This window comes from Mixophyes fleayi, chromosome 3 (assembly GCF_038048845.1).
Source record: "Mixophyes fleayi isolate aMixFle1 chromosome 3, aMixFle1.hap1, whole genome shotgun sequence".
Taxonomy (NCBI): domain Eukaryota; kingdom Metazoa; phylum Chordata; class Amphibia; order Anura; family Limnodynastidae; genus Mixophyes; species Mixophyes fleayi.
This window is the reverse complement of record NC_134404.1, coordinates 284,567,602-284,587,655: the sequence shown is the minus strand read 5'-3', so window position 1 is coordinate 284,587,655 and position 20,054 is coordinate 284,567,602. Positions and strand designations below refer to the sequence as shown.

Below are 20,054 nucleotides of genomic sequence, written 5' to 3'. Positions count from 1 at the left end.
ATGCTTTTTTTGACAGTGTTCATTCCTTGAAAGAGCCATAAGCACATGGAGAAAAAGAGGGTGAAAGCTGCATATGGAGCAAGGCAAGGTGGAGCCTGAGATGCACCTGCAATTCTTTCTTCAGAGCTGGGTGCTCACTCTCAGGTGAACCAGGACTGCTGGCACTGCACCCAGACAAGAAGTGGACTCTTGGTCATGCTCTGGTTTCTCTTCAGAACGCACAAATCTTTCGCCTTTTACTAAAGATTTCCGTGGAGAGGAGCAAAACTGAGTTTTAACTCAATTTTTGCATGCCCCATCTGACTGGGGTTTCATTTTGATGTATAAAGATAAAGTAAACTTGCTCACCATTTCTAAGCCTGGATGAGGGCTCATTTGCATACTAAGTGACTGCCTCCTTTTGATCAGAAATGCTTTTTTTGACAGTGTTCATTCCTTGAAAGAGCCATAAGCACATGGAAAAGAGGGTGAAAGCTGCATATGGAGCAAGGCAAGGTGGAGCCTGAGATGCACCTGCAATTCTTTCTTCAGAGCTGGGTGCTCACTCTCAGGTGAACCAGGACTGCTGGCACTGCACCCAGACAAGAAGTGGACTCTTGGTCATGCTCTGGTTTCTCTTCAGAACGCACAAATCTTTCGCCTTTTACTAAAGATTTCCGTGGAGAGGAGCAAAACTGAGTTTTAACTCAATTTTTGCATGCCCCATCTGACTGGGGTTTCATTTTCATGTATAAAGATAAAGTAAACTTGCTCCCCATTTCTAAGCCTGGATGAGGGCTCATTTGCATACTAAGTGACTGCCTCCTTTTGATCAGAATTGCTTTTTTTGACTGTGTTCATTCCTTGAAAGAGCCATAAGCACATGGAAAAGAGGGTGAAAGCTGCATATGGAGCAAGGCAAGGTGGAGCCTGAGATGCACCTGCAATTCTTTCTTCAGAGCTGGGTGCTCACTCTCAGGTGAACCAGGACTGCTGGCACTGCACCCAGACAAGAAGTGGACTCTTGGTCATGCTCTGGTTTCTTTTCAGAACGCACAAATCTTTCGCCTTTTACTAAAGATTTCCGTGGAGAGGAGCAAAACTGAGTTTTAACTCAATTTTTGCATGCCCCATCTGACTGGGGTTTCATTTTCATGTATAAAGATAAAGTAAACTTGCTCCCCATTTCTAAGCCTGGATGAGGGCTCATTTGCATACTAAGTGACTGCCTCCTTTTGATCAGAATTGCTTTTTTGACAGTGTTCATTCCTTGAAAGAGCCATAAGCACATGGAAAAGAGGGTGAAAGCTGCATATGGAGCAAGGCAAGGTGGAGCCTGAGATGCACCTGCAATTCTTTCTTCAGAGCTGGGTGCTCACTCTCAGGTGAACCAGGACTGCTGGCACTGCACCCAGACAAGAAGTGGACTCTTGGTCATGCTCTGGTTTCTCTTCAGAATGCACAAATCTTTCGCCTTTTACTAAAGATTTCCGTGGAGAGGAGCAAAACTGAGTTTTAACTCAATTTTTGCATGCCCCATCTGACTGGGGTTTCATTTTCATGTATAAAGATAAAGTAAACTTGCTCACCATTTCTAAGCCTGGATGAGGGCTCATTTGCATACTAAGTGACTGCCTCCTTTTGATCAGAAATGCTTTTTTTGACAGTGTTCATTCCTTGAAAGAGCCATAAGCACATGGAGAAAAAGAGGGTGAAAGCTGCATATGGAGCAAGGCAAGGTGGAGCCTGAGATGCACCTGCAATTCTTTCTTCAGAGCTGGGTGCTCACTCTCAGGTGAACCAGGACTGCTGGCACTGCACCCAGACAAGAAGTGGACTCTTGGTCATGCTCTGGTTTCTCTTCAGAACGCACAAATTTTTCGCCTTTTACTAAAGATTTCTGTGGAGAGGAGCAAAACTGAGTTTTAACTCAATTTTTGCATGCCCCATCTGACTGGGGTTTCATTTTGATGTATAAAGATAAAGTAAACTTGCTCCCCATTTCTAAGCCTGGATGAGGGCTCATTTGCATACTAAGTGACTGCCTCCTTTTGATCAGAATTGCTTTTTTTGACAGTGTTCATTCCTTGAAAGAGCCATAAGCACATGGAAAAGAGGGTGAAAGCTGCATATGGAGCAAGGCAAGGTGGAGCCTGAGATGCACCTGCAATTCTTTCTTCAGAGCTGGCTGCTCACTCTCAGGTGAACCAGGACTGCTGGCACTGCACCCAGACAAGAAGTGGACTCTTGGTCATGTTCTGGTTTCTCTTCAGAACGCACAAATCTTTCGCCTTTTACTAAAGATTTCCGTGGAGAGGAGCAAAACTGAGTTTTAACTCAATTTTTGCATGCCCCAACTGACTGGGGTTTCATTTTGATGTATAAAGATAAAGTAAACTTGCTCACCATTTCTAAGCCTGGATGAGGGCTCATTTGCATACTAAGTGACAGCCTCCTTTTGATCAGAAATGCTTTTTTTGACAGTGTTCATTCCTTGAAAGAGCCATAAGCACATGGAGAAAAAGAGGGTGAAAGCTGCATATGGAGCAAGGCAAGGTGGAGCCTGAGATGCACCTGCAATTCTTTCTTCAGAGCTGGGTGCTCACTCTCAGGTGAACCAGGACTGCTGGCACTGCACCCAGACAAGAAGTGGACTCTTGGTCATGCTCTGGTTTCTCTTCAGAACGCACAAATCTTTCGCCTTTTACTAAAGATTTCCGTGGAGAGGAGCAAAACTGAGTTTTAACTCAATTTTTGCATGCCCCATCTGACTGGGGTTTCATTTTGATGTATAAAGATAAAGTAAACTTGCTCACCATTTCTAAGCCTGGATGAGGGCTCATTTGCATACTAAGTGACTGCCTCCTTTTGATCAGAAATGCTTTTTTTGACAGTGTTCATTCCTTGAAAGAGCCATAAGCACATGGAGAAAAAGAGGGTGAAAGCTGCATATGGAGCAAGGCAAGGTGGAGCCTGAGATGCACCTGGAATTCTTTCTTCAGAGCTGGGTGCTCACTCTCAGGTGAACCAGGACTGCTGGCACTGCACCCAGACAAGAAGTGGACTCTTGGTCATGCTCTGGTTTCTCTTCAGAACGCACAAATCTTTCGCCTTTTACTAAAGATTTCCGTGGAGAGGAGCAAAACTGAGTTTTAACTCAATTTTTGCATGCCCCATCTGACTGGGGTTTCATTTTGATGTATAAAGATAAAGTAAACTTGCTCACCATTTCTAAGCCTGGATGAGGGCTCATTTGCATACTAAGTGACTGCCTCCTTTTGATCAGAAATGCTTTTTTTTGACAGTGTTCGTTTCTTGAAAGAGCCATAAGCACATGGAAAAGAGGGTGAAAGCTGCATATGGAGCAAGGCAAGGTGGAGCCTGAGATGCACCTGCAATTCTTTCTTCAGAGCTGGGTGCTCACTCTCAGGTGAACCAGGACTGCTGGCACTGCACCCAGACAAGAAGTGGACTCTTGGTCATGCTCTGGTTTCTCTTCAGAATGCACAAATCTTTCGCCTTTTACTAAAGATTTCCGTGGAGAGGAGCAAAACTGAGTTTTAACTCAATTTTTGCATGCCCCATCTGACTGGGGTTTCATTTTGATGTATAAAGATAAAGTAAACTTGCTCACCATTTCTAAGCCTGGATGAGGGCTTATTTGCATACTAAGTGACTGCCTCCTTTTGATCAGAAATGCTTTTTTTTGACAGTGTTCATTCCTTGAAAGAGCCATAAGCACATGGAGAAAAAGAGGGTGAAAGCTGCATATGGAGCAAGGCAAGGTGGAGCCTGAGATGCACCTGCAATTCTTTCTTCAGAGCTGGGTGCTCACTCTCAGGTGAACCAGGACTGCTGGCACTGCACCCAGACAAGAAGTGGACTCTTGGTCATGCTCTGGTTTCTCTTCAGAACGCACAAATCTTTCGCCTTTTACTAAAGATTTCCGTGGAGAGGAGCAAAACTGAGTTTTAACTCAATTTTTGCATGCCCCATCTGACTGGGGTTTCATTTTGATGTATAAAGATAAAGTAAACTTGCTCACCATTTCTAAGCCTGGATGAGGGCTTATTTGCATACTAAGTGACTGCCTCCTTTTGATCAGAAATGCTTTTTTTTGACAGTGTTCATTCCTTGAAAGAGCCATAAGCACATGGAGAAAAAGAGGGTGAAAGCTGCATATGGAGCAAGGCAAGGTGGAGCCTGAGATGCACCTGCAATTCTTTCTTCAGAGCTGGGTGCTCACTCTCAGGTGAACCAGGACTGCTGGCACTGCACCCAGACAAGAAGTGGACTCTTGGTCATGCTCTGGTTTCTCTTCAGAACGCACAAATCTTTCGCCTTTTACTAAAGATTTCCGTGGAGAGGAGCAAAACTGAGTTTTAACTCAATTTTTGCATGCCCCATCTGACTGGGGTTTCATTTTGATGTATAAAGATAAAGTAAACTTGCTCACCATTTCTAAGCCTGGATGAGGGCTCATTTGCATACTAAGTGACTGCCTCCTTTTGATCAGAAATGCTTTTTTTGACAGTGTTCATTCCTTGAAAGAGCCATAAGCACATGGAGAAAAAGAGGGTGAAAACTGCATATGGAGCAAGGCAAGGTGGAGCCTGAGATGCACCTGCAATTCTTTCTTCAGAGCTGGGTGCTCACTCTCAGGTGAACCAGGACTGCTGGCACTGCACCCAGACAAGAAGTGGACTCTTGGTCATGCTCTGGTTTCTCTTCAGAACACACAAATCTTTCGCCTTTTACTAAAGATTTCCGTGGAGAGGAGCAAAACTGAGTTTTAACTCAATTTTTGCATGCCCCATCTGACTGGGGTTTCATTTTCATGTATAAAGATAAAGTAAACTTGCTCACCATTTCTAAACCTGGATGAGGGCTCATTTGCATACTAAGTGACTGCCTCCTTTTGATCAGAAATGCTTTTTTTGACAGTGTTCATTCCTTGAAAGAGCCATAAGCACATGGAAAAGAGGGTGAAAGCTGCATATGGAGCAAGGCAAGGTGGAGCCTGAGATGCACCTGCAATTCTTTCTTCAGAGCTGGGTGCTCACTCTCAGGTGAACCAGGACTGCTGGCACTGCACCCAGACAAGAAGTGGACTCTTGGTCATGCTCTGGTTTCTCTTCAGAACGCACAAATCTTTCGCCTTTTACTAAAGATTTCCGTGGAGAGGAGCAAAACTGAGTTTTAACTCAATTTTTGCATGCCCCATCTGACTGGGGTTTCATTTTCATGTATAAAGATAAAGTAAACTTGCTCACCATTTCTAAGCCTGGATGAGGGCTCATTTGCATACTAAGTGACTGCCTCCTTTTGATCAGAAATGCTTTTTTTGACAGTGTTCATTCCTTGAAAGAGCCATAAGCACATGGAGAAAAAGAGGGTGAAAGCTGCATATGGAGCAAGGCAAGGTGGAGCCTGAGATGCACCTGCAATTCTTTCTTCAGAGCTGGGTGCTCACTCTCAGGTGAACCAGGACTGCTGGCACTGCACCCAGACAAGAAGTGGACTCTTGGTCATGCTCTGGTTTCTCTTCAGAACGCACAAATCTTTCGCCTTTTACTAAAGATTTCCGTGGAGAGGAGCAAAACTGAGTTTTAACTCAATTTTTGCATGCCCCATCTGACTGGGGTTTCATTTTGATGTATAAAGATAAAGTAAACTTGCTCCCCATTTCTAAGCCTGGATGAGGGCTCATTTGCATACTAAGTGACTGCCTCCTTTTGATCAGAATTGCTTTTTTTGACAGTGTTCATTCCTTGAAAGAGCCATAAGCACATGGAAAAGAGGGTGAAAGCTGCATATGGAGCAAGGCAAGGTGGAGCCTGAGATGCACCTGCAATTCTTTCTTCAGAGCTGGGTGCTCACTCTCAGGTGAACCAGGACTGCTGGCACTGCACCCAGACAAGAAGTGGACTCTTGGTCATGTTCTGGTTTCTCTTCAGAACGCACAAATCTTTCGCCTTTTACTAAAGATTTCCGTGGAGAGGAGCAAAACTGAGTTTTAACTCAATTTTTGCATGCCCCATCTGACTGGGGTTTCATTTTGATGTATAAAGATAAAGTAAACTTGCTCACCATTTCTAAGCCTGGATGAGGGCTCATTTGCATACTAAGTGACTGCCTCCTTTTGATCAGAAATGCTTTTTTTGACAGTGTTCATTCCTTGAAAGAGCCATAAGCACATGGAGAAAAAGAGGGTGAAAGCTGCATATGGAGCAAGGCAAGGTGGAGCCTGAGATGCACCTGGAATTCTTTCTTCAGAGTTGGGTGCTCACTCTCAGGTGAACCAGGACTGCTGGCACTGCACCCAGACAAGAAGTGGACTCTTGGTCATGCTCTGGTTTCTCTTCAGAATGCACAAATCTTTCGCCTTTTACTAAAGATTTCCGTGGAGAGGAGCAAAACTGAGTTTTAACTCAATTTTTGCATGCCCCATCTGACTGGGGTTTCATTTTGATGTATAAAGATAAAGTAAACTTGCTCACAATTTCTAAGCCTGGATGAGGGCTCATTTGCATACTAAGTGACTGCCTCCTTTTGATCAGAAATGCTTTTTTTTGACAGTGTTCATTCCTTGAAAGAGCCATAAGCACATGGAGAAAAAGAGGGTGAAAGCTGCATATGGAGCAAGGCAAGGTGGAGCCTGAGATGCACCTGCAATTCTTTCTTCAGAGCTGGGTGCTCACTCTCAGGTGAACCAGGACTGCTGGCACTGCACCCAGACAAGAAGTGGACTCTTGGTCATGCTCTGGTTTCTCTTCAGAATGCACAAATCTTTCGCCTTTTACTAAAGATTTCCGTGGAGAGGAGCAAAACTGAGTTTTAACTCAATTTTTGCATGCCCCATCTGACTGGGGTTTCATTTTGATGTATAAAGATAAAGTAAACTTGCTCACCATATCTAAGCCTGGATGAGGGCTCATTTGCATACTAAGTGACTGCCTCCTTTTGATCAGAAATGCTGTTTTTGACAGTGTTCATTCCTTGAAAGAGCCATAAGCACATGGAGAAAAAGAGGGTGAAAGCTGCATATGGAGCAAGGCAAGGTGGAGCCTGAGATGCACCTGCAATTCTTTCTTCAGAGCTGGGTGCTCACTCTCAGGTGAACCAGGACTGCTGGCACTGCACCCAGACAAGAAGTGGACTCTTGGTCATGCTCTGGTTTCTCTTCAGAACGCACAAATCTTTCGCCTTTTACTAAAGATTTCCGTGGAGAGGAGCAAAACTGAGTTTTAACTCAATTTTTGCATGCCCCATCTGACTGGGGTTTCATTTTGATGTATAAAGATAAAGTAAACTTGCTCACCATTTCTAAGCCTGGATGAGGGCTCATTTGCATACTAAGTGACTGCCTCCTTTTGATCAGAATTGCTTTTTTTGACAGTGTTCATTCCTTGAAAGAGCCATAAGCACATGGAAAAGAGGGTGAAAGCTGCATATGGAGCAAGGCAAGGTGGAGCCTGAGATGCACCTGCAATTCTTTCTTCAGAGCTGGGTGCTCACTCTCAGGTGAACCAGGACTGCTGGCACTGCACCCAGACAAGAAGTGGACTCTTGGTCATGTTCTGGTTTCTCTTCAGAACGCACAAATCTTTCGCCTTTTACTAAAGATTTCCGTGGAGAGGAGCAAAACTGAGTTTTAACTCAATTTTTGCATGCCCCATCTGACTGGGGTTTCATTTTGATGTATAAAGATAAAGTAAACTTGCTCACCATTTCTAAACCTGGATGAGGGCTCATTTGCATACTAAGTGTCTGCCTCCTTTTGATCAGAAATGCTTTTTTTGACAGTGTTCATTCCTTGAAAGAGCCATAAGCACATGGAGAAAAAGAGGGTGAAAGCTGCATATGGAGCAAGGCAAGGTGGAGCCTGAGATGCACCTGCAATTCTTTCTTCAGAGCTGGGTGCTCACTCTCAGGTGAACCAGGACTGCTGGCACTGCACCCAGACAAGAAGTGGACTCTTGGTCATGTTCTGGTTTCTCTTCAGAACGCACAAATCTTTCGTCTTTTACTAAAGATTTCCGTGGAGAGGAGCAAAACTGAGTTTTAACTCAATTTTTGCATGCCCCATCTGACTGGGGTTTCATTTTGATGTATAAAGATAAAGTAAACTTGCTCACCATTTCTAAGCCTGGATGAGGGCTCATTTGCATACTAAGTGACTGCCTCCTTTTGATCAGAAATGCTTTTTTTGACAGTGTTCATTCCTTGAAAGAGCCATAAGCACATGGAGAAAAAGAGGGTGAAAGCTGCATATGGAGCAAGGCAAGGTGGAGCCTGAGATGCACCTGCAATTCTTTCTTCAGAGCTGGGTGCTCACTCTCAGGTGAACCAGGACTGCTGGCACTGCACCCAGACAAGAAGTGGACTCTTGGTCATGCTCTGGTTTCTCTTCAGAACGCACAAATCTTTCGCCTTTTACTAAAGATTTCCGTGGAGAGGAGCAAAACTGAGTTTTAACTCAATTTTTGCATGCCCCATCTGACTGGGGTTTCATTTTGATGTATAAAGATAAAGTAAACTTACTCACCATATCTAAGCCTGGATGAGGGCTCATTTGCATACTAAGTGACTGCCTCCTTTTGATCAGAAATGCTTTTTTTGACAGTGTTCATTCCTTGAAAGAGCCATAAGCACATGGAGAAAAAGAGGGTGAAAGCTGCATATGGAGCAAGGCAAGGTGGAGCCTGAGATGCACCTGCAATTCTTTCTTCAGAGCTGGGTGCTCACTCTCAGGTGAACCAGGACTGCTGGCACTGCACCCAGACAAGAAGTGGACTCTTGGTCATGCTCTGGTTTCTCTTCAGAACGCACAAATCTTTCGCCTTTTACTAAAGATTTCCGTGGAGAGGAGCAAAACTGAGTATTAACTCAATTTTTGCATGCCCCATCTGACTGGGGTTTCATTTTGATGTATAAAGATAAAGTAAACTTGCTCACCATTTCTAAGCCTGGATGAGGGCTCATTTGCATACTAAGTGACTGCCTCCTTTTGATCAGAAATGCTTTTTTTGACAGTGTTCGTTCCTTGAAAGAGCCATAAGCACATGGAAAAGAGGGTGAAAGCTGCATATGGAGCAAGGCAAGGTGGAGCCTGAGATGCACCTGCAATTCTTTCTTCAGAGCTGGGTGCTCACTCTCAGGTGAACCAGGACTGCTGGCACTGCACCCAGACAAGAAGTGGACTCTTGGTCATGCTCTGGTTTCTCTTCAGAACGCACAAATCTTTCGCCTTTTACTAAAGATTTCCGTGGAGAGGAGCAAAACTGAGTTTTAACTCAATTTTTGCATGCCCCATCTGACTGGGGTTTCATTTTCATGTATAAAGATAAAGTAAACTTGCTCACCAATTCTAAACCTGGATGAGGGCTCATTTGCATACTAAGTGACTGCCTCCTTTTGATCAGAAATGCTTTTTTTGACAGTGTTCATTCCTTGAAAGAGCCATAAGCACATGGAAAAGAGGGTGAAAGCTGCATATGGAGCAAGGCAAGGTGGAGCCTGAGATGCACCTGCAATTCTTTCTTCAGAGCTGGGTGCTCACTCTCAGGTGAACCAGGACTGCTGGCACTGCACCCAGACAAGAAGTGGACTCTTGGTCATGCTCTGGTTTCTCTTCAGAACGCACAAATCTTTCGCCTTTTACTAAAGATTTCCGTGGAGAGGAGCAAAACTGAGTTTTAACTCAATTTTTGCATGCCCCATCTGACTGGGGTTTCATTTTCATGTATAAAGATAAAGTAAACTTGCTCACCATTTCTAAGCCTGGATGATGGCTCATTTGCATACTAAGTGACTGCCTCCTTTTGATCAGAAATGCTTTTTTTGACAGTGTTCATTCCTTGAAAGAGCCATAAGCACATGGAGAAAAAGAGGGTGAAAGCTGCATATGGAGCAAGGCAAGGTGGAGCCTGAGATGCACCTGCAATTCTTTCTTCAGAGCTGGGTGCTCACTCTCAGGTGAACCAGGACTGCTGGCACTGCACCCAGACAAGAAGTGGACTCTTGGTCATGCTCTGGTTTCTCTTCAGAACGCACAAATCTTTCGCCTTTTACTAAAGATTTCCGTGGAGAGGAGCAAAACTGAGTTTTAACTCAATTTTTGCATGCCCCATCTGACTGGGGTTTCATTTTGATGTATAAAGATAAAGTAAACTTGCTCACCATTTCTAAGCCTGGATGAGGGCTCATTTGCATACTAAGTGACTGCCTCCTTTTGATCAGAAATGCTTTTTTTGACAGTGTTCATTCCTTGAAAGAGCCATAAGCACATGGAGAAAAAGAGGGTGAAAGCTGCATATGGAGCAAGGCAAGGTGGAGCCTGAGATGCACCTGCAATTCTTTCTTCAGAGCTGGGTGCTCACTCTCAGGTGAACCAGGACTGCTGGCACTGCACCCAGACAAGAAGTGGACTCTTGGTCATGTTCTGGTTTCTCTTCAGAACGCACAAATCTTTCGCCTTTTACTAAAGATTTCCGTGGAGAGGAGCAAAACTGAGTATTAACTCAATTTTTGCATGCCCCATCTGACTGGGGTTTCATTTTGATGTATAAAGATAAAGTAAACTTGCTCACCATTTCTAAGCCTGGATGAGGGCTCATTTGCATACTAAGTGACTGCCTCCTTTTGATCAGAAATGCTTTTTTTGACAGTGTTCGTTCCTTGAAAGAGCCATAAGCACATGGAAAAGAGGGTGAAAGCTGCATATGGAGCAAGGCAAGGTGGAGCCTGAGATGCACCTGCAATTCTTTCTTCAGAGCTGGGTGCTCACTCTCAGGTGAACCAGGACTGCTGGCACTGCACCCAGACAAGAAGTGGACTCTTGGTCATGCTCTGGTTTCTCTTCAGAACGCACAAATCTTTCGCCTTTTACTAAAGATTTCCGTGGAGAGGAGCAAAACTGAGTTTTAACTCAATTTTTGCATGCCCCATCTGACTGGGGTTTCATTTTCATGTATAAAGATAAAGTAAACTTGCTCACCATTTCTAAGCCTGGATGAGGGCTCATTTGCATACTAAGTGACTGCCTCCTTTTGATCAGAAATGCTTTTTTTGACAGTGTTCGTTCCTTGAAAGAGCCATAAGCACATGGAAAAGAGGGTGAAAGCTGCATATGGAGCAAGGCAAGGTGGAGCCTGAGATGCACCTGCAATTCTTTCTTCAGAGCTGGGTGCTCACTCTCAGGTGAACCAGGACTGCTGGCACTGCACCCAGACAAGAAGTGGACTCTTGGTCATGCTCTGGTTTCTCTTCAGAACGCACAAATCTTTCGCCTTTTACTAAAGATTTCCGTGGAGAGGAGCAAAACTGAGTTTTAACTCAATTTTTGCATGCCCCATCTGACTGGGGTTTCATTTTCATGTATAAAGATAAAGTAAACTTGCTCACCATTTCTAAGCCTGGATGAGGGCTCATTTGCATACTAAGTGACTGCCTCCTTTTGATCAGAAATGCTTTTTTTGACAGTGTTCATTCCTTGAAAGAGCCATAAGCACATGGAGAAAAAGAGGGTGAAAGCTGCATATGGAGCAAGGCAAGGTGGAGCCTGAGATGCACCTGCAATTCTTTCTTCAGAGCTGGGTGCTCACTCTCAGGTGAACCAGGACTGCTGGCACTGCACCCAGACAAGAAGTGGACTCTTGGTCATGCTCTGGTTTCTCTTCAGAACGCACAAATCTTTCGCCTTTTACTAAAGATTTCCGTGGAGAGGAGCAAAACTGAGTTTTAACTCAATTTTTGCATGCCCCATCTGACTGGGGTTTCATTTTGATGTATAAAGATAAAGTAAACTTGCTCACCATTTCTAAGCCTGGATGAGGGCTCATTTGCATACTAAGTGACTGCCTCCTTTTGATCAGAATTGCTTTTTTTGACAGTGTTCATTCCTTGAAAGAGCCATAAGCACATGGAAAAGAGGGTGAAAGCTGCATATGGAGCAAGGCAAGGTGGAGCCTGAGATGCACCTGCAATTCTTTCTTCAGAGCTGGGTGCTCACTCTCAGGTGAACCAGGACTGCTGGCACTGCACCCAGACAAGAAGTGGACTCTTGGTCATGTTCTGGTTTCTCTTCAGAACGCACAAATCTTTCGCCTTTTACTAAAGATTTCCGTGGAGAGGAGCAAAACTGAGTTTTAACTCAATTTTTGCATGCCCCATCTGACTGGGGTTTCATTTTGATGTATAAAGATAAAGTAAACTTGCTCACCATTTCTAAGCCTGGATGAGGGCTCATTTGCATACTAAGTGACTGCCTCCTTTTGATCAGAAATGCTTTTTTTGACAGTGTTCATTCCTTGAAAGAGCCATAAGCACATGGAGAAAAAGAGGGTGAAAGCTGCATATGGAGCAAGGCAAGGTGGAGCCTGAGATGCACCTGCAATTCTTTCTTCAGAGCTGGGTGCTCACTCTCAGGTGAACCAGGACTGCTGGCACTGCACCCAGACAAGAAGTGGACTCTTGGTCATGCTCTGGTTTCTCTTCAGAACGCACAAATCTTTCGCCTTTTACTAAAGATTTCCGTGGAGAGGAGCAAAACTGAGTTTTAACTCAATTTTTGCATGCCCCATCTGACTGGGGTTTCATTTTGATGTATAAAGATAAAGTAAACTTGCTCACCATTTCTAAGCCTGGATGAGGGCTCATTTGCATACTAAGTGACTGCCTCCTTTTGATCAGAAATGCTTTTTTTGACAGTGTTCGTTCCTTGAAAGAGCCATAAGCACATGGAGAAAAAGAGGGTGAAAGCTGCATATGGAGCAAGGCAAGGTGGAGCCTGAGATGCACCTGCAATTCTTTCTTCAGAGCTGGGTGCTCACTCTCAGGTGAACCAGGACTGCTGGCACTGCACCCAGACAAGAAGTGGACTCTTGGTCATGCTCTGGTTTCTCTTCAGAACGCACAAATCTTTCGCCTTTTACTAAAGATTTCCGTGGAGAGGAGCAAAACTGAGTTTTAACTCAATTTTTGCATGCCCCATCTGACTGGGGTTTCATTTTCATGTATAAAGATAAAGTAAACTTGCTCACCATTTCTAAGCCTGGATGAGGGCTCATTTGCATACTAAGTGACTGCCTCCTTTTGATCAGAAATGCTTTTTTTGACAGTGTTCATTCCTTGAAAGAGCCATAAGCACATGGAGAAAAAGAGGGTGAAAGCTGCATATGGAGCAAGGCAAGGTGGAGCCTGAGATGCACCTGCAATTCTTTCTTCAGAGCTGGGTGCTCACTCTCAGGTGAACCAGGACTGCTGGCACTGCACCCAGACAAGAAGTGGACTCTTGGTCATGCTCTGGTTTCTCTTCAGAACGCACAAATCTTTCGCCTTTTACTAAAGATTTCCGTGGAGAGGAGCAAAACTGAGTTTTAACTTAATTTTTGCATGCCCCATCTGACTGGGGTTTCATTTTCATGTATAAAGATAAAGTAAACTTACTCACCATTTCTAAGCCTGGATGAGGGCTCATTTGCATACTAAGTGACTGCCTCCTTTTGATCAGAAATGCTTTTTTTTGACAGTGTTCATTCCTTGAAAGAGCCATAAGCACATGGAAAAGAGGGTGAAAGCTGCATATGGAGCAAGGCAAGGTGGAGCCTGAGATGTACCTGCAATTCTTTCTTCAGAGCTGGGTGCTCACTCTCAGGTGAACCAGGACTGCTGGCACTGCACCCAGACAAGAAGTGGACTCTTGGTCATGCTCTGGTTTCTCTTCAGAACGCACAAATCTTTCGCCTTTTACTAAAGATTTCCGTGGAGAGGAGCAAAACTGAGTTTTAACTCAATTTTTGCATGCCCCATCTGACTGGGGTTTCATTTTCATGTATAAAGATAAAGTAAACTTGCTCACCATTTCTAAGCCTGGATGAGGGCTCATTTGCATACTAAGTGACTGCCTCCTTTTGATCAGAAATGCTTTTTTTGACAGTGTTCATTCCTTGAAAGAGCCATAAGCACATGGAGAAAAAGAGGGTGAAAGCTGCATATGGAGCAAGGCAAGGTGGAGCCTGAGATGCACCTGCAATTCTTTCTTCAGAGCTGGGTGCTCACTCTCAGGTGAACCAGGACTGCTGGCACTGCACCCAGACAAGAAGTGGACTCTTGGTCATGTTCTGGTTTCTCTTCAGAACGCACAAATCTTTCGCCTTTTACTAAAGATTTCCGTGGAGAGGAGCAAAACTGAGTTTTAACTCAATTTTTGCATGCCCCATCTGACTGGGGTTTCATTTTGATGTATAAAGATAAAGTAAACTTGCTCACCATTTCTAAGCCTGGATGAGGGCTCATTTGCATACTAAGTGTCTGCCTCCTTTTGATCAGAAATGCTTTTTTTGACAGTGTTCATTCCTTGAAAGAGCCATAAGCACATGGAGAAAAAGAGGGTGAAAGCTGCATATGGAGCAAGGCAAGGTGGAGCCTGAGATGCACCTGCAATTCTTTCTTCAGAGCTGGGTGCTCACTCTCAGGTGAACCAGGACTGCTGGCACTGCACCCAGACAAGAAGTGGACTCTTGGTCATGCTCTGGTTTCTCTTCAGAACGCACAAATCTTTCGTCTTTTACTAAAGATTTCCATGGAGAGGAGCAAAACTGAGTTTTAACTCAATTTTTGCATGCCCCATCTGACTGGGGTTTCATTTTGATGTATAAAGATAAAGTAAACTTGCTCACCATTTCTAAGCCTGGATGAGGGCTCATTTGCATACTAAGTGACTGCCTCCTTTTGATCAGAAATGCTTTTTTTGACAGTGTTCGTTCCTTGAAAGAGCCATAAGCACATGGAGAAAAAGAGGGTGAAAGCTGCATATGGAGCAAGGCAAGGTGGAGCCTGAGATGCACCTGCAATTCTTTCTTCAGAGCTGGGTGCTCACACTCAGGTGAACCAGGACTGCTGGCACTGCACCCAGACAAGAAGTGGACTCTTGGTCATGCTCTGGTTTCTCTTCAGAACGCACAAATCTTTCGCCTTTTACTAAAGATTTCTGTGGAGAGGAGCAAAACTGAGTTTTAACTCAATTTTTGCATGCCCCATCTGACTGGGGTTTCATTTTCATGTATAAAGATAAAGTAAACTTGCTCACCATTTCTAAGCCTGGATGAGGGCTCATTTGTATACTAAGTGACTGCCTCCTTTTGATCAGAAATGCTTTTTTTGACAGTGTTCGTTCCTTGAAAGAGCCATAAGCACATGGAAAAGAGGGTGAAAGCTGCATATGGAGCAAGGCAAGGTGGAGCCTGAGATGCACCTGCAATTCTTTCTTCAGAGCTGGGTGCTCACTCTCAGGTGAACCAGGACTGCTGGCACTGCACCCAGACAAGAAGTGGACTCTTGGTCATGCTCTGGTTTCTCTTCAGAACGCACAAATCTTTCGCCTTTTACTAAAGATTTCCGTGGAGAGGAGCAAAACTGAGTTTTAACTCAATTTTTGCATGCCCCATCTGACTGGGGTTTCATTTTGATGTATAAAGATAAAGTAAACTTGCTCACCATTTCTAAGCCTGGATGAGGGCTCATTTGCATACTAAGTGACTGCCTCCTTTTGATCAGAAATGCTTTTTTTGACAGTGTTCGTTCCTTGAAAGAGCCATAAGCACATGGAGAAAAAGAGGGTGAAAGCTGCATATGGAGCAAGGCAAGGTGGAGCCTGAGATGCACCTGGAATTCTTTCTTCAGAGCTGGGTGCTCACTCTCAGGTGAACCAGGACTGCTGGCACTGCACCCAGACAAGAAGTGGACTCTTGGTCATGCTCTGGTTTCTCTTCAGAACGCACAAATCTTTCGCCTTTTACTAAAGATTTCTGTGGAGAGGAGCAAAACTGAGTTTTAACTCAATTTTTGCATGCCCCATCTGACTGGGGTTTCATTTTGATGTATAAAGATAAAGTAAACTTGCTCACCATTTCTAAGCCTGGATGAGGGCTCATTTGCATACTAAGTGACTGCCTCCTTTTGATCAGAAATGCTTTTTTTGACAGTGTTCGTTCCTTGAAAGAGCCATAAGCACATGGAAAAGAGGGTGAAAGCTGCATATGGAGCAAGGCAAGGTGGAGCCTGAGATGCACCTGCAATTCTTTCTTCAGAGTTGGGTGCTCACTCTCAGGTGAACCAGGACTGCTGGCACTGCACCCAGACAAGAAGTGGACTCTTGGTCATGCTCTGGTTTCTTTTCAGAATGCACAAATCTTTCGCCTTTTACTAAAGATTTCCGTGGAGAGGAGCAAAACTGAGTTTTAACTCAATTTTTGCATGCCCCATCTGACTGGGGTTTCATTTTGATGTATAAAGATAAAGTAAACTTGCTCACAATTTCTAAGCCTGGATGAGGGCTCATTTGCATACTAAGTGACTGCCTCCTTTTGATCAGAAATGCTTTTTTTTGACAGTGTTCATTCCTTGAAAGAGCCATAAGCACATGGAGAAAAAGAGGGTGAAAGCTGCATATGGAGCAAGGCAAGGTGGAGCCTGAGATGCACCTGCAATTCTTTCTTCAGAGCTGGGTGCTCACTCTCAGGTGAACCAGGACTGCTGGCACTGCACCCAGACAAGAAGTGGACTCTTGGTCATGCTCTGGTTTCTCTTCAGAACGCACAAATCTTTCGCCTTTTACTAAAGATTTCCGTGGAGAGGAGCAAAACTGAGTTTTAACTCAATTTTTGCATGCCCCATCTGACTGGGGTTTCATTTTGATGTATAAAGATAAAGTAAACTTGCTCACCATTTCTAAGCCTGGATGAGGGCTCATTTGCATACTAAGTGACTGCCTCCTTTTGATCAGAAATGCTTTTTTTGACAGTGTTCGTTCCTTGAAAGAGCCATAAGCACATGGAAAAGAGGGTGAAAGCTGCATATGGAGCAAGGCAAGGTGGAGCCTGAGATGCACCTGCAATTCTTTCTTCAGAGCTGGGTGCTCACTCTCAGGTGAACCAGGACTGCTGGCACTGCACCCAGACAAGAAGTGGACTCTTGGTCATGCTCTGGTTTCTCTTCAGAACGCACAAATCTTTCGCCTTTTACTAAAGATTTCCGTGGAGAGGAGCAAAACTGAGTTTTAACTCAATTTTTGCATGCCCCATCTGACTGGGGTTTCATTTTGATGTATAAAGATAAAGTAAACTTGCTCACCATTTCTAAGCCTGGATGAGGGCTCATTTGCATACTAAGTGTCTGCCTCCTTTTGATCAGAAATGCTTTTTTTGACAGTGTTCATTCCTTGAAAGAGCCATAAGCACATGGAGAAAAAGAGGGTGAAAGCTGCATATGGAGCAAGGCAAGGTGGAGCCTGAGATGCACCTGCAATTCTTTCTTCAGAGCTGGGTGCTCACTCTCAGGTGAACCAGGACTGCTGGCACTGCACCCAGACAAGAAGTGGACTCTTGGTCATGCTCTGGTTTCTCTTCAGAACGCACAAATCTTTCGCCTTTTACTAAAGATTTCCATGGAGAGGAGCAAAACTGAGTTTTAACTCAATTTTTGCATGCCCCATCTGACTGGGGTTTCATTTTGATGTATAAAGATAAAGTAAACTTGCTCACCATTTCTAAGCCTGGATGAGGGCTCATTTGCATACTAAGTGACTGCCTCCTTTTGATCAGAAATGCTTTTTTTGACAGTGTTCATTCCTTGAAAGAGCCATAAGCACATGGAGAAAAAGAGGGTGAAAGCTGCATATGGAGCAAGGCAAGGTGGAGCCTGAGATGCACCTGCAATTCTTTCTTCAGAGCTGGGTGCTCACTCTCAGGTGAACCAGGACTGCTGGCACTGCACCCAGACAAGAAGTGGACTCTTGGTCATGCTCTGGTTTCTCTTCAGAACGCACAAATCTTTCGCCTTTTACTAAAGATTTCCGTGGAGAGGAGCAAAACTGAGTTTTAACTCAATTTTTGCATGCCCCATCTGACTGGGGTTTCATTTTGATGTATAAAGATAAAGTAAACTTGCTCACCATATCTAAGCCTGGATGAGGGCTCATTTGCATACTAAGTGACTGCCTCCTTTTGATCAGAAATGCTTTTTTTGACAGTGTTCATTCCTTGAAAGAGCCATAAGCACATGGAGAAAAAGAGGGTGAAAGCTGCATATGGAGCAAGGCAAGGTGGAGCCTGAGATGCACCTGCAATTCTTTTTTCAGAGCTGGGTGCTCACTCTCAGGTGAACCAGGACTGCTGGCACTGCACCCAGACAAGAAGTGGACTCTTGGTCATGCTCTGGTTTCTCTTCAGAATGCACAAATCTTTCGCCTTTTACTAAAGATTTCCGTGGAGAGGAGCAAAACTGAGTTTTAACTCAATTTTTGCATGCCCCATCTGACTGGGGTTTCATTTTCATGTATAAAGATAAAGTAAACTTGCTCACCATTTCTAAGCCTGGATGAGGGCTCATTTGCATACTAAGTGACTGCCTCCTTTTGATCAGAAATGCCTTTTTTGACAGTGTTCATTCCTTGAAAGAGCCATAAGCACATGGAGAAAAAGAGGGTGAAAGCTGCATATGGAGCAAGGCAAGGTGGAGCCTGAGATGCACCTGCAATTCTTTCTTCAGAGCTGGGTGCTCACTCTCAGGTGAACCAGGACTGCTGGCACTGCACCCAGACAAGAAGTGGACTCTTGGTCATGCTCTGGTTTCTCTTCAGAACGCACAAATCTTTCGCCTTTTACTAAAGATTTCCGTGGAGAGGAGCAAAACTGAGTTTTAACTTAATTTTTGCATGCCCCATCTGACTGGGGTTTCATTTTCATGTATAAAGATAAAGTAAACTTACTCACCATTTCTAAGCCTGGATGAGGGCTCATTTGCATACTAAGTGACTGCCTCCTTTTGATCAGAAATGCTTTTTTTTGACAGTGTTCATTCCTTGAAAGAGCCATAAGCACATGGAAAAGAGGGTGAAAGCTGCATATGGAGCAAGGCAAGGTGGAGCCTGAGATGTACCTGCAATTCTTTCTTCAGAGCTGGGTGCTCACTCTCAGGTGAACCAGGACTGCTGGCACTGCACCCAGACAAGAAGTGGACTCTTGGTCATGCTCTGGTTTCTCTTCAGAACGCACAAATCTTTCGCCTTTTACTAAAGATTTCCGTGGAGAGGAGCAAAACTGAGTTTTAACTCAATTTTTGCATGCCCCATCTGACTGGGGTTTCATTTTCATGTATAAAGATAAAGTAAACTTGCTCACCATTTCTAAGCCTGGATGAGGGCTCATTTGCATACTAAGTGACTGCCTCCTTTTGATCAGAAATGCTTTTTTTGACAGTGTTCATTCCTTGAAAGAGCCATAAGCACATGGAGAAAAAGAGGGTGAAAGCTGCATATGGAGCAAGGCAAGGTGGAGCCTGAGATGCACCTGCAATTCTTTCTTCAGAGCTGGGTGCTCACTCTCAGGTGAACCAGGACTGCTGGCACTGCACCCAGACAAGAAGTGGACTCTTGGTCATGTTCTGGTTTCTCTTCAGAACGCACAAATCTTTCGCCTTTTACTAAAGATTTCCGTGGAGAGGAGCAAAACTGAGTTTTAACTCAATTTTTGCATGCCCCATCTGACTGGGGTTTCATTTTGATGTATAAAGATAAAGTAAACTTGCTCACCATTTCTAAGCCTGGATGAGGGCTCATTTGCATACTAAGTGTCTGCCTCCTTTTGATCAGAAATGCTTTTTTTGACAGTGTTCATTCCTTGAAAGAGCCATAAGCACATGGAGAAAAAGAGGGTGAAAGCTGCATATGGAGCAAGGCAAGGTGGAGCCTGAGATGCACCTGCAATTCTTTCTTCAGAGCTGGGTGCTCACTCTCAGGTGAACCAGGACTGCTGGCACTGCACCCAGACAAGAAGTGGACTCTTGGTCATGCTCTGGTTTCTCTTCAGAACGCACAAATCTTTCGCCTTTTACTAAAGATTTCCATGGAGAGGAGCAAAACTGAGTTTTAACTCAATTTTTGCATGCCCCATCTGACTGGGGTTTCATTTTGATGTATAAAGATAAAGTAAACTTGCTCACCATTTCTAAGCCTGGATGAGGGCTCATTTGCATACTAAGTGTCTGCCTCCTTTTGATCAGAAATGCTTTTTTTG

At 44.2% G+C, this 20,054-nt stretch overlaps 49 non-coding genes across 49 annotated transcripts; all 49 read left to right on the top strand.

Moving 5' to 3' along the window:
- Positions 1–195: 195 nt before the first annotated feature.
- Positions 196–311, top strand: LOC142147051 (U5 spliceosomal RNA). Its single transcript, XR_012690212.1, has one exon. It is a non-coding gene; the product is annotated as a U5 spliceosomal RNA (small nuclear RNA).
- Positions 312–602: 291 nt separating this feature from the next.
- Positions 603–718, top strand: LOC142147050 (U5 spliceosomal RNA). Its single transcript, XR_012690211.1, has one exon. It is a non-coding gene; the product is annotated as a U5 spliceosomal RNA (small nuclear RNA).
- A 291-nt stretch (positions 719–1,009) lies between these two features.
- Positions 1,010–1,125, top strand: LOC142147316 (U5 spliceosomal RNA). Its single transcript, XR_012690468.1, has one exon. It is a non-coding gene; the product is annotated as a U5 spliceosomal RNA (small nuclear RNA).
- A 290-nt stretch (positions 1,126–1,415) lies between these two features.
- LOC142147331 (U5 spliceosomal RNA) lies at positions 1,416–1,531 on the top strand. The gene has a single exon (XR_012690483.1). It is a non-coding gene; the product is annotated as a U5 spliceosomal RNA (small nuclear RNA).
- Positions 1,532–1,825: 294 nt separating this feature from the next.
- LOC142147509 (U5 spliceosomal RNA) lies at positions 1,826–1,941 on the top strand. The gene has a single exon (XR_012690653.1). It is a non-coding gene; the product is annotated as a U5 spliceosomal RNA (small nuclear RNA).
- A 291-nt stretch (positions 1,942–2,232) lies between these two features.
- On the top strand, positions 2,233–2,348 carry LOC142147391 (U5 spliceosomal RNA). Its single transcript, XR_012690541.1, has one exon. It is a non-coding gene; the product is annotated as a U5 spliceosomal RNA (small nuclear RNA).
- A 294-nt stretch (positions 2,349–2,642) lies between these two features.
- Positions 2,643–2,758, top strand: LOC142147049 (U5 spliceosomal RNA). The gene has a single exon (XR_012690210.1). It is a non-coding gene; the product is annotated as a U5 spliceosomal RNA (small nuclear RNA).
- Positions 2,759–3,052: 294 nt separating this feature from the next.
- LOC142147047 (U5 spliceosomal RNA) lies at positions 3,053–3,168 on the top strand. Its single transcript, XR_012690208.1, has one exon. It is a non-coding gene; the product is annotated as a U5 spliceosomal RNA (small nuclear RNA).
- A 292-nt stretch (positions 3,169–3,460) lies between these two features.
- LOC142147330 (U5 spliceosomal RNA) lies at positions 3,461–3,576 on the top strand. Its single transcript, XR_012690482.1, has one exon. It is a non-coding gene; the product is annotated as a U5 spliceosomal RNA (small nuclear RNA).
- Positions 3,577–3,871: 295 nt separating this feature from the next.
- On the top strand, positions 3,872–3,987 carry LOC142147045 (U5 spliceosomal RNA). Its single transcript, XR_012690207.1, has one exon. It is a non-coding gene; the product is annotated as a U5 spliceosomal RNA (small nuclear RNA).
- A 295-nt stretch (positions 3,988–4,282) lies between these two features.
- LOC142147044 (U5 spliceosomal RNA) lies at positions 4,283–4,398 on the top strand. Its single transcript, XR_012690206.1, has one exon. It is a non-coding gene; the product is annotated as a U5 spliceosomal RNA (small nuclear RNA).
- A 294-nt stretch (positions 4,399–4,692) lies between these two features.
- LOC142147379 (U5 spliceosomal RNA) lies at positions 4,693–4,808 on the top strand. The gene has a single exon (XR_012690529.1). It is a non-coding gene; the product is annotated as a U5 spliceosomal RNA (small nuclear RNA).
- A 291-nt stretch (positions 4,809–5,099) lies between these two features.
- LOC142147043 (U5 spliceosomal RNA) lies at positions 5,100–5,215 on the top strand. The gene has a single exon (XR_012690205.1). It is a non-coding gene; the product is annotated as a U5 spliceosomal RNA (small nuclear RNA).
- A 294-nt stretch (positions 5,216–5,509) lies between these two features.
- Positions 5,510–5,625, top strand: LOC142147042 (U5 spliceosomal RNA). The gene has a single exon (XR_012690204.1). It is a non-coding gene; the product is annotated as a U5 spliceosomal RNA (small nuclear RNA).
- A 291-nt stretch (positions 5,626–5,916) lies between these two features.
- Positions 5,917–6,032, top strand: LOC142147356 (U5 spliceosomal RNA). The gene has a single exon (XR_012690506.1). It is a non-coding gene; the product is annotated as a U5 spliceosomal RNA (small nuclear RNA).
- A 294-nt stretch (positions 6,033–6,326) lies between these two features.
- LOC142147329 (U5 spliceosomal RNA) lies at positions 6,327–6,442 on the top strand. The gene has a single exon (XR_012690481.1). It is a non-coding gene; the product is annotated as a U5 spliceosomal RNA (small nuclear RNA).
- A 295-nt stretch (positions 6,443–6,737) lies between these two features.
- On the top strand, positions 6,738–6,853 carry LOC142147328 (U5 spliceosomal RNA). The gene has a single exon (XR_012690480.1). It is a non-coding gene; the product is annotated as a U5 spliceosomal RNA (small nuclear RNA).
- Positions 6,854–7,147: 294 nt separating this feature from the next.
- On the top strand, positions 7,148–7,263 carry LOC142147041 (U5 spliceosomal RNA). The gene has a single exon (XR_012690203.1). It is a non-coding gene; the product is annotated as a U5 spliceosomal RNA (small nuclear RNA).
- A 291-nt stretch (positions 7,264–7,554) lies between these two features.
- On the top strand, positions 7,555–7,670 carry LOC142147355 (U5 spliceosomal RNA). The gene has a single exon (XR_012690505.1). It is a non-coding gene; the product is annotated as a U5 spliceosomal RNA (small nuclear RNA).
- A 294-nt stretch (positions 7,671–7,964) lies between these two features.
- On the top strand, positions 7,965–8,080 carry LOC142147519 (U5 spliceosomal RNA). The gene has a single exon (XR_012690663.1). It is a non-coding gene; the product is annotated as a U5 spliceosomal RNA (small nuclear RNA).
- Positions 8,081–8,374: 294 nt separating this feature from the next.
- On the top strand, positions 8,375–8,490 carry LOC142147040 (U5 spliceosomal RNA). Its single transcript, XR_012690201.1, has one exon. It is a non-coding gene; the product is annotated as a U5 spliceosomal RNA (small nuclear RNA).
- A 294-nt stretch (positions 8,491–8,784) lies between these two features.
- LOC142147284 (U5 spliceosomal RNA) lies at positions 8,785–8,900 on the top strand. Its single transcript, XR_012690437.1, has one exon. It is a non-coding gene; the product is annotated as a U5 spliceosomal RNA (small nuclear RNA).
- Positions 8,901–9,191: 291 nt separating this feature from the next.
- Positions 9,192–9,307, top strand: LOC142147039 (U5 spliceosomal RNA). The gene has a single exon (XR_012690200.1). It is a non-coding gene; the product is annotated as a U5 spliceosomal RNA (small nuclear RNA).
- A 291-nt stretch (positions 9,308–9,598) lies between these two features.
- LOC142147038 (U5 spliceosomal RNA) lies at positions 9,599–9,714 on the top strand. The gene has a single exon (XR_012690199.1). It is a non-coding gene; the product is annotated as a U5 spliceosomal RNA (small nuclear RNA).
- Positions 9,715–10,008: 294 nt separating this feature from the next.
- On the top strand, positions 10,009–10,124 carry LOC142147037 (U5 spliceosomal RNA). The gene has a single exon (XR_012690198.1). It is a non-coding gene; the product is annotated as a U5 spliceosomal RNA (small nuclear RNA).
- Positions 10,125–10,418: 294 nt separating this feature from the next.
- On the top strand, positions 10,419–10,534 carry LOC142147371 (U5 spliceosomal RNA). Its single transcript, XR_012690521.1, has one exon. It is a non-coding gene; the product is annotated as a U5 spliceosomal RNA (small nuclear RNA).
- Positions 10,535–10,825: 291 nt separating this feature from the next.
- Positions 10,826–10,941, top strand: LOC142147035 (U5 spliceosomal RNA). The gene has a single exon (XR_012690195.1). It is a non-coding gene; the product is annotated as a U5 spliceosomal RNA (small nuclear RNA).
- A 291-nt stretch (positions 10,942–11,232) lies between these two features.
- LOC142147034 (U5 spliceosomal RNA) lies at positions 11,233–11,348 on the top strand. The gene has a single exon (XR_012690194.1). It is a non-coding gene; the product is annotated as a U5 spliceosomal RNA (small nuclear RNA).
- A 294-nt stretch (positions 11,349–11,642) lies between these two features.
- Positions 11,643–11,758, top strand: LOC142147033 (U5 spliceosomal RNA). The gene has a single exon (XR_012690193.1). It is a non-coding gene; the product is annotated as a U5 spliceosomal RNA (small nuclear RNA).
- Positions 11,759–12,049: 291 nt separating this feature from the next.
- LOC142147354 (U5 spliceosomal RNA) lies at positions 12,050–12,165 on the top strand. The gene has a single exon (XR_012690504.1). It is a non-coding gene; the product is annotated as a U5 spliceosomal RNA (small nuclear RNA).
- Positions 12,166–12,459: 294 nt separating this feature from the next.
- LOC142147032 (U5 spliceosomal RNA) lies at positions 12,460–12,575 on the top strand. Its single transcript, XR_012690192.1, has one exon. It is a non-coding gene; the product is annotated as a U5 spliceosomal RNA (small nuclear RNA).
- A 294-nt stretch (positions 12,576–12,869) lies between these two features.
- On the top strand, positions 12,870–12,985 carry LOC142147031 (U5 spliceosomal RNA). The gene has a single exon (XR_012690191.1). It is a non-coding gene; the product is annotated as a U5 spliceosomal RNA (small nuclear RNA).
- A 294-nt stretch (positions 12,986–13,279) lies between these two features.
- On the top strand, positions 13,280–13,395 carry LOC142146897 (U5 spliceosomal RNA). The gene has a single exon (XR_012690065.1). It is a non-coding gene; the product is annotated as a U5 spliceosomal RNA (small nuclear RNA).
- Positions 13,396–13,687: 292 nt separating this feature from the next.
- On the top strand, positions 13,688–13,803 carry LOC142147029 (U5 spliceosomal RNA). The gene has a single exon (XR_012690190.1). It is a non-coding gene; the product is annotated as a U5 spliceosomal RNA (small nuclear RNA).
- A 294-nt stretch (positions 13,804–14,097) lies between these two features.
- On the top strand, positions 14,098–14,213 carry LOC142147353 (U5 spliceosomal RNA). The gene has a single exon (XR_012690503.1). It is a non-coding gene; the product is annotated as a U5 spliceosomal RNA (small nuclear RNA).
- Positions 14,214–14,507: 294 nt separating this feature from the next.
- On the top strand, positions 14,508–14,623 carry LOC142147544 (U5 spliceosomal RNA). Its single transcript, XR_012690687.1, has one exon. It is a non-coding gene; the product is annotated as a U5 spliceosomal RNA (small nuclear RNA).
- A 294-nt stretch (positions 14,624–14,917) lies between these two features.
- On the top strand, positions 14,918–15,033 carry LOC142147410 (U5 spliceosomal RNA). Its single transcript, XR_012690559.1, has one exon. It is a non-coding gene; the product is annotated as a U5 spliceosomal RNA (small nuclear RNA).
- A 291-nt stretch (positions 15,034–15,324) lies between these two features.
- Positions 15,325–15,440, top strand: LOC142147028 (U5 spliceosomal RNA). Its single transcript, XR_012690189.1, has one exon. It is a non-coding gene; the product is annotated as a U5 spliceosomal RNA (small nuclear RNA).
- A 294-nt stretch (positions 15,441–15,734) lies between these two features.
- Positions 15,735–15,850, top strand: LOC142147409 (U5 spliceosomal RNA). Its single transcript, XR_012690558.1, has one exon. It is a non-coding gene; the product is annotated as a U5 spliceosomal RNA (small nuclear RNA).
- A 291-nt stretch (positions 15,851–16,141) lies between these two features.
- LOC142147441 (U5 spliceosomal RNA) lies at positions 16,142–16,257 on the top strand. The gene has a single exon (XR_012690588.1). It is a non-coding gene; the product is annotated as a U5 spliceosomal RNA (small nuclear RNA).
- A 295-nt stretch (positions 16,258–16,552) lies between these two features.
- On the top strand, positions 16,553–16,668 carry LOC142147027 (U5 spliceosomal RNA). The gene has a single exon (XR_012690188.1). It is a non-coding gene; the product is annotated as a U5 spliceosomal RNA (small nuclear RNA).
- A 291-nt stretch (positions 16,669–16,959) lies between these two features.
- Positions 16,960–17,075, top strand: LOC142147026 (U5 spliceosomal RNA). Its single transcript, XR_012690187.1, has one exon. It is a non-coding gene; the product is annotated as a U5 spliceosomal RNA (small nuclear RNA).
- Positions 17,076–17,369: 294 nt separating this feature from the next.
- LOC142147446 (U5 spliceosomal RNA) lies at positions 17,370–17,485 on the top strand. Its single transcript, XR_012690593.1, has one exon. It is a non-coding gene; the product is annotated as a U5 spliceosomal RNA (small nuclear RNA).
- A 294-nt stretch (positions 17,486–17,779) lies between these two features.
- On the top strand, positions 17,780–17,895 carry LOC142147025 (U5 spliceosomal RNA). The gene has a single exon (XR_012690186.1). It is a non-coding gene; the product is annotated as a U5 spliceosomal RNA (small nuclear RNA).
- Positions 17,896–18,189: 294 nt separating this feature from the next.
- On the top strand, positions 18,190–18,305 carry LOC142147327 (U5 spliceosomal RNA). The gene has a single exon (XR_012690479.1). It is a non-coding gene; the product is annotated as a U5 spliceosomal RNA (small nuclear RNA).
- A 294-nt stretch (positions 18,306–18,599) lies between these two features.
- On the top strand, positions 18,600–18,715 carry LOC142146896 (U5 spliceosomal RNA). The gene has a single exon (XR_012690064.1). It is a non-coding gene; the product is annotated as a U5 spliceosomal RNA (small nuclear RNA).
- Positions 18,716–19,007: 292 nt separating this feature from the next.
- On the top strand, positions 19,008–19,123 carry LOC142147023 (U5 spliceosomal RNA). The gene has a single exon (XR_012690184.1). It is a non-coding gene; the product is annotated as a U5 spliceosomal RNA (small nuclear RNA).
- Positions 19,124–19,417: 294 nt separating this feature from the next.
- LOC142147352 (U5 spliceosomal RNA) lies at positions 19,418–19,533 on the top strand. The gene has a single exon (XR_012690502.1). It is a non-coding gene; the product is annotated as a U5 spliceosomal RNA (small nuclear RNA).
- A 294-nt stretch (positions 19,534–19,827) lies between these two features.
- On the top strand, positions 19,828–19,943 carry LOC142147445 (U5 spliceosomal RNA). The gene has a single exon (XR_012690592.1). It is a non-coding gene; the product is annotated as a U5 spliceosomal RNA (small nuclear RNA).
- The last annotated feature ends 111 nt before the right edge of the window (positions 19,944–20,054 follow it).